The following is an 8,306-nucleotide window of genomic DNA, read 5'->3' as shown; positions in this document are numbered from 1 at the left end:
GGACTTCAGGGAGGAAGACTGGTGGAGTTAAACTAGTGGGATGATGTGAGGGGAGTAGCAGGGTTACAGTGTCAACAGGCTTTAGTTCCCTTCACGTTTACACCAACATGACAGAGGAAAGCTTTCCAGGAAGAGGGAAGAGGACAGTAACACCAAAGAAATGGATCACAACTACTTTATCTATACTGTATATCTACACGGAGTATTCAAAACATTAGGAACATCTGCTCTTTCCATGACATAGAATGATCAGGTGAATCCAGGTGAAAGCTATGATCCCTTGTTGCTGTCACTTGTTAAATCCACTTCAATCAGTGTAGATGAAGGGGAGGAGGCAGGTTAAAGAAGGATTTTCAAGAGACAATTGAGACATGGAATGTATATGTGTGCCATTCAGAGGGTGAATGGGCAAGACAAAAGATTTAGGGTATGGTAGTAGGTGCCAGGCACACCGGTTCATGTTGAGAACTGCAACGCTGCTGGGTTTTTCACGCAAAACAGTTTCCTGAGTGTATCAAGAATGGTTCATCATCCAGCCAACATGTTTGGTTTACTCAGTGTATATCTAACAGTTCACGGTGCTGTTTTATTAAAAAGCTGACAAGTTTGTGTTGATTTGGCACTCGAGCATCAATACATTACCCATCCCCCAACACTGTCAACCCTCCCCATCTAATACTTCTGAGACCTTCCCAGGCAGTAACATGCTCACAAACTAGAATCAGGGAGCCCACTCCGACAAGATTAATTGACCCACAGTTCCACACGGTGACATGATATCATTTAAATAAAAAAAATGTACCCCTTTTTTTCTCCCCAATTTCGTGGTATCCAATTGTTGTAGTAGCTACTATCTTGTCTCATCGCTCGGGAGAGACAAAGGTAGAAAGTCATGCGTCCTCCGATACACAACCCAACCAGCCATACTGCTTCTTAACACAGAGCTCATCCAACCCGGAAGCCAGCCGCACCAATATGTCGGAGGGTACACCGTGCACCTGGCAACCTTGGTTAGCGCACACTGCGCCCAGCCCGCCACAGGAGTCGCTGGTGCGCGATGAGACAAAGACCGACCAAGCCCTCCCTAACCCAGACGACGCTAGGCCAATTGTGCGTCGCCCCACAGACCTCCCGGTCGCGGCCGGTTACGACAGAGCCTGGGCGCGAACCCAGGGACTCTGATGGCACAGCTGGCGCTGCAGTACAGCGCCCTTAACCACTGCGCCACCCGGGAGGCCCTGACATAATATCATTGACGTGACGTGCACATGAGCGCTAGAAAACCCATCACGCAAATGTCACCTTTTAATTTTTTTTACGGCGGGCTCCCCATGCCGCCCCCGGCAAGATGCCCATGTCGCCTGTACCTAAATCGGCCACTGACTTTAAGGGTGGTTGAGAAGACAATGAACATGGTTTATATGGGTTGTATGATTTTGAGGTCACAAAGGCCTTTCAGTAATACACCACTGATTGTACACCTCAGATACCCTGGATGGGGTTTGCCATGCACCTCATATGTAGGCTAGAGCAGAAACTTGTTTGTGACAAATACAAGTCAAGTGTTTGTGTCAACCTTTAAATGTTACAGCCACCCACCTCCATGATACCGCTTTATTTTATCCGGGGGAAGCCCCATCTCTCATACCAACGCTGATGACTCATCTCTAAAGGTCAGGGGTCAGTTATTCTGTCATCCACATCAAACAAACAACCGTGTGGAGCGGTGAGTCACCCTTCTGCCAGTCCCGGGAGGGCATGGGGGGGTGGAGGGGTGGTCTGGTAGCAGCCTTCTGGGCTTTGGCGGGTAATTATCTGTCTGTCACCCAAAACCTTCAGAAGGCCCGCACAACGACGACGGGACACAGAACTGTGGTTTCACGTGTCACAGTAATACTGTACATAATACCCCAAGGAGAATATGGTGTATACGGTACACCTACAGTTTAACAGGTATAGAAAACCTTTGATTTGTCCTAAAGGAGAGAGGAATCACTCAGGCCAGAATTCCAATGCAATGCATCCAAATGCCTCTGAGCAAAGTGCTTAAAAATGTGGGTCCACTCAAGACTGAGTGACACAACAGCAACATGCAGTTTACTGTAGCGCAGTATACATGCTAAGCTACTGATACAATCATAACACAGAAATATGAGATATGAAACATAACAACAGATTATCACAAAGGGAAGAGAGGCAGACATACAGCATCATTTCTGGATCATAAAGATAGGAAATTATCTTTTTGGATATTGCTAAACCTGTATCTGACGCATCTGGCTCTTAACCTTTTACTGCAGTGGGCTAAACCAAGGTCACACAAAGTGTTTCTTTGGTAGTCTTAAACAAACCGACTTTGAAACTAAAGTATAGACTTCACACACATGGTTATGGGCTTTAAAAAAAAGAAGACACCTGTACCATGTCAGATATAGTTGAAATGTATTCAATTTTGCAATAATCAGAATGCATTATTTGTCACCAGTACTTGAAAACATACATACATACATACATACATACATACATACATACATACTGTATGCACCTACAGTAGAAACGACAACCCAATATACAGAAAATAAGGAACTTACTTTGATAGGAACGCACACATGTCCAAAGTTATTATTTGTATGGAAAACAACAAGGAAGGCAATGTGAGCGCCAGCCAGAAAATGTTCCAATTCGTGGATTCTTGATCTGCGCAAACATTGGTGAAGTGCGTGGGCTCTCCTCAATGAAAAAAAGTTGGTTAGGCCCGGTAAAGCCTCAAACATAAATTGTCCGTAACGCTGAAATGGGCTACTTCTTTGTGAATTAATGAGGAGGCGGAACACATCTCAATTCAAACTTTTGTTAGAAAATACAACTTGTTAGAAAATAATTTGAAATTGACAAGATGAAACATAGCCTAGAGATAATTAGCAGGCAGCGCTAATTAACTGTCCTGTTGCGTAATAATCATATTTTGGAACAGTAAGTGTATTCTGACATCACGTGCATAAAACAACTCACGCTGGGGCGACCGTTAGAGGTATTTCTAACTCACCTATGAAAAGGTTAAGAACTATTTAAAAAAGAAACACCGGATTTTCGGGTATTTATTTTTATCAATCTTTATTAATTATGAGATTATGAAAAATATGAATAACATTCCACCCATGAGGCCACTAGGTCATTTGACTGCACGAAACTCCTTATGTCTGTTTTCTAGAAGGTTCTTCTGACAGAACAGATCTTCCTCACGTCAACAACATGTCTTCTCTCAGGCTCTTCTCACTCTGTGTTAAAGGTCAGTCAATATCCTTATACTGATGGCCGTGAAAAATCTGGGAGAAAAAAAATATTTAGCCAGTCCCTTATATTCCCTCGCCTAATCCACATCACAACATGGTAATATTACGTTACTGTATCTTTTTCTCTGAACAAATAAGCAGGCCCTTCTCTTCTCTCTCCTCTCTTATCAATTGATCCCTATTTTCTTCCCTACTACACCCAGCAACATCGTAAAACTGTTCGCTGCATTCTGCGTCAGCTCCAACATAATCATGTCCTCTCTCTGGCTCTGTCATTATCTCTCCATCACCCCCCCCCCCCCCCCCCCCACACACACACACACCCCGCGCCTGCCTACCAAATTATGTAACATTGCTGCCTTGGTAACTAACCCTCGTCGTCGGACTCCCTAATCCCTCCCTTCGATCTGGCCATTATAGAACGCCATGTCTGTGCACACCTGTATGCTATGGGGGGATTGCACCACAGGGGGGTGGGGGACATGGTGAGCGGGAGAGGAGCATCTGTCTGCCCATCTCTCTGCCTGCCTGGCGTTGCCTGGTGATTCATTTCGGCAGAAGTCTGGTATTTGCTCCACAGTGTGGGGATCTGAGGATCTCTCTCTCTTTCCCTGCATTATCGCACTTTCGCTTTCCTCCTCCTTTCTCTCTCTCTCTCGCTCTCTTTATCTTCTTTCTCTCCCTCTCGCTCCCCATATCTTTGCATCTGTCCTGCTCTCCCCTCTCTCTGTCTCTATCACCTCTATCATCTTTCTCTCCCTCCCTTTTGCCCTTCTCTCATTTTCTCGCTCCCCCTCTCTTCTCTCTACCCGCTCTCCACTGCTTTCTCTGGAAGACTGGGGCTTAATTAAATATTAACCGGTGCTCTGCGCAGCGAGGTGGGGGCGTGAGGGAAGGCCTGAGTCGAGACTGGGGCTGAGGGATGGGGGTGTAGTGGGTGAGTAGGTGAGGGGAGAGCCTGCCTGCCTCCCTCCCTCCCTGAGCTGGGGCTAGACGCTGGCGCCTCATCAGCTGAGGACTCCTCTGGCTGGGCTGCGTGGGCAACAGCGGGAACACACCGGCTAGAATGAATCGGCTAACCCGAACACACACACACATAAACAGAAATACACGAGCGTGTACGTACGTATGCTGCATGCACGCGCACACACATGTACGCACACATGCACAAACACACATACACACACGCACGACAGCAGCTAAGCTTGTAGTATTTATCATCTTTATTACTTTATTACTTTCTTCAGAGTTTTCCCTAAACTGATTTTATTACATTGCCATCAGATTATCTAGTCTCTGAGCTGCATGTACTTATCGGCCTTGGAAAGTGATTCATGACAGCCACAACATATACAGACAAGAGTTTGGCTTTGTTTTGCCTTGAAGCCATTGCAGTACAGAATCACTCAAGATACCTCTCCTGGACCAGCCTTTTACAATGTTTGTGACATTCACACAGGCACTAATGGACACTCACTAAACTATTGCAACAAAATCAGTCTCGGAAAACCACAGTCACTCACAACCATTCGACTCTCAAGACATTTCAAAGTCCATTTTAGAACTATATATATCTCTCTCTTCTCTCTCTATTTGGGCTATATCAGGGATGTTGTGCCGTGCCCGCTCTAGACCCATCCAAAATAATTGGACTCTCTACAGACATTTTATGATCCCTTTTAGAACTACATATCCCTCTCCCAGGGTCTCTCCAGGTACACTAAGTATTTAGACTTTGTTTGGGAGGCTGGCAGAGCCAGTCCTGGATCATCCATAATATATGACACACTCTAATGGGGGTAAACAGAAAGTTACCCCAAGGCGGGAAGGGAAACGCTGGGGAGAGAATCCAAACTATGGAGTGAAAATGTACTGTATACTGGGTGGTGGATGCCAAATGGAACAACAACAGCTTGCGAGCAGAAGTTTTGTTTGTTGGGGGTTAAGGGGATGTGTGTGTGTGTGTGTGGACACGTGTGCTTATACTTACATGTGTGTGCATTGAAGTACCCTGAGGCCTACTGGTTTACATACAAGTCAGGGTTAGGTTATATGTCTTCAAATCACATCCTGAATTGACTGCCTTCAATTCGAATTTAGCCCATATGATATGGTCTCAGAACATTCTTTATTATTGTCACGGCCGTCAAAAGAAGTGGACCAAATTGCAGCGTGGTAAGCGTACATTTTTATTTTATTTTTAAATGTCGCCAATGAACGAAACAACCATGACCCTTATAGGGCTAAGTGCCACAAACAAAGTTAACTACCCACACTGAAGGAGGGTAAAAGGGCTACCTAAGTATGATTCCCAATCAGAGACAACGATAGAAAGCTGTCCCTGATTGAGAACCATACCCGGACAAAACATAGAAATAAAGAAACATAGAAAACAAAACATAGAATGCCCACCCCACATCACACCCTGACCTAACCAAATAGAGAAATAAAACGGCTCTCTAAGGTCAGGGCGTGACAATTATTCTTTACATGAATCGAATACACTCCATTTAGTATGATATGTTACGCTTTGTATGGTATGTATTAATTTGTGGGTGTTGATAATCTATTTCATATGCTATATTATGAATTACAATTCGTATGGTATGATACGAACTTGCTAAATGCTAAATATGCTAAATGTGTTACGAATTTGCAATGTACAATATGCTTGTTACGAAATCCAATTTGTTGTGGCTCACGTTAGCTAGTTGGCTAGATGGCTAATGCTAATGTTAGCTAGCTGGCTAACGTCAGCTAGGCTAGGGGTTAGGGTTAAGGTTAGGAGTTAGGTTAAATGGTTATGGTTAGGGTTAGGGTTAGCTAAAAGTGTTAAGGTTAGGGTTAGGAGAAGGGTTAGCTAACATGCTAAGTAGCTGCAAAGTAGCTAAAAGGTAGAAAGTATACTGAACAAAAATATAAACGCAACATACAACAATTTAAACTAATTTACTGAGTTACAGTTCATATAAGGAAATCCGTCAATTGAAAGAAATTCATTAGGCCCTAATCTATGGATTTAACATGACTGGGCAGGGGCGCATCCATGGGTGCCAATCAGAATGAGTTTTTCCCAACAATGGGGCTTTATTACAGAAATAAATACTCCTCAGTTTCATCAGCTGTCTAGTTGGCTGGTCTCAGACGATCCCGCAGGTGTAAGTCGCTCTGGATAAGAGCGTCTGTTAAATGACTTAAATGTAATGTAAATGTAAATGTAAGAAGCTGCAAAGTGGAGGTCCTGGACAGGTGTGGTTACACATGGTCGACTGTGTGAAGCCGGTTGGACATACTGCCAAATTCTCTAAAACAACGTTGAAGGCGGCTTATGGTAGAGAAATTAACATCAAATTATCTGGCAACAGCTTTGGTGGACATCCCTAATGTCAACATGCCAATTGCACGCTCCCTCAAAACTTGAGACGTCTGTGGCATTGTGTTGTGTGAGTGACAAAACTGCACCTTTTACAGTGGCTTTTTTTGTCCCCAGCACAAGGTGCACCTATGTAATGATCATGCTGTTTAATCATCTTCTTGATATGCCACACCTGTCAAGTGGATGGATTATCTTGGCACATGAGAAATGCTCACTAACAGTGAAGTAAACACATTTTTGAACAAAATTTGAGAGAAATAAGCTATATGTGCGTATAGAAAGTTTTCTGGGATCTTTTATTACCGCTCTTGAAACATGGGGCCTACACTTTACATGTTGCGCTCATATTTTTGTTCGGTAAAGTTTAAAAGTTCCTAATTAGCTAAAAAGTGATTTCATAATTTTATGAGTCTATGAGACTCATTGGCCACCTCCATTTTCCAGCATCCCTGGAGTCAAGACCAAGATTAACCTGATAGACAGACAGAAATAGTCATTAGAAAGTGTAGTATTGTGATATCAATAGCCCTACATTGGGGGACATAAACGTGGACACATAGGCGTTACATTTATGGAATGTTCTGGTGCAACAACCAATTTGAGCAGTTGTTCGACTACTTACTAACTCCAAATATAATATTCTTATGTAACATTAGTTATATTTTCATTAAGTTTACCTAGAGTTGTGCCCTCTCCAAAGGGTTGAAGTCTCACCCACGCACTTCTCTCCTGTTGGACTACAGTAGGCCTAAATACACAATCATGGAATGTTTAACAATGAGCTTGCCTGCATAGCTCCAGTCAGCATCGGGCCGGGGGAAACATCGATTTCCTGTCACAGCCATCGAGGAGTCCCCGCTCCCTGGCTTGCTTTTGGGCTGGAACAGCCAGGGGGAACATCAGTAGCCCACAGGCGTTCTGGCAGCGTTTAGTGGCGGTTTGTTAATTCGACCTATTAGCTCCGTGAGTGGCAGAGAGTTTCCCGGAGTAGCCTATTGAGTAGGGGAGGCCGGGGTAACCCCGCAATTAGTCGGATAGGATAGTCCTGGCCCAGAGCCTCGTCAGCATCCGCTGGCCTCCGGTATCATTCATCAATGACAAAGAGGTAGGTAGAGAAAGCATATTCCCAATCTTAAACAATTGCAGGGGATGGATATAATGAGTGATGCGTAATTTAAATGTCCATAGACGATCATGTCTCAACTCAATTTGCGGTATTCAATTATCTCTGCTGCTGGTCAAAGTAATCTCCGTACCATGCATGTTCATAATAGTAGCGTAATAACACGTTCATAACCACTCAATGGCTCGAACCATTTCATTGCCAGGTAAGCAGCCCTGAATAGGCCTACGCCTACAACGCACTCATTAATAGGATTCCCAAAAACCAAGTGAAAGAAAACGGCTATATTCACATAGCTTATTGCTATATGGATTTTGACAGCAAAGACGAAAAAATATACAACAATAACACGCGCTACTGGCATCTTTGCACAGGATTTCACGCGGCCATCCCGAAGGAATCAACTGTCTGGCCTCTCTTCTCTTCCTCTCACCTGTCAAACTGCGGATGTCTAACTAACTCATTCATTGATGAGGTAGACAATAATATTTGAAATTCAATTCTTCAAATTCTC

Source organism: Oncorhynchus nerka, linkage group LG6, assembly GCF_034236695.1.
Source record: "Oncorhynchus nerka isolate Pitt River linkage group LG6, Oner_Uvic_2.0, whole genome shotgun sequence".
NCBI lineage: Eukaryota > Metazoa > Chordata > Actinopteri > Salmoniformes > Salmonidae > Oncorhynchus > Oncorhynchus nerka.
This window is presented reverse-complemented; position numbering follows the sequence as displayed.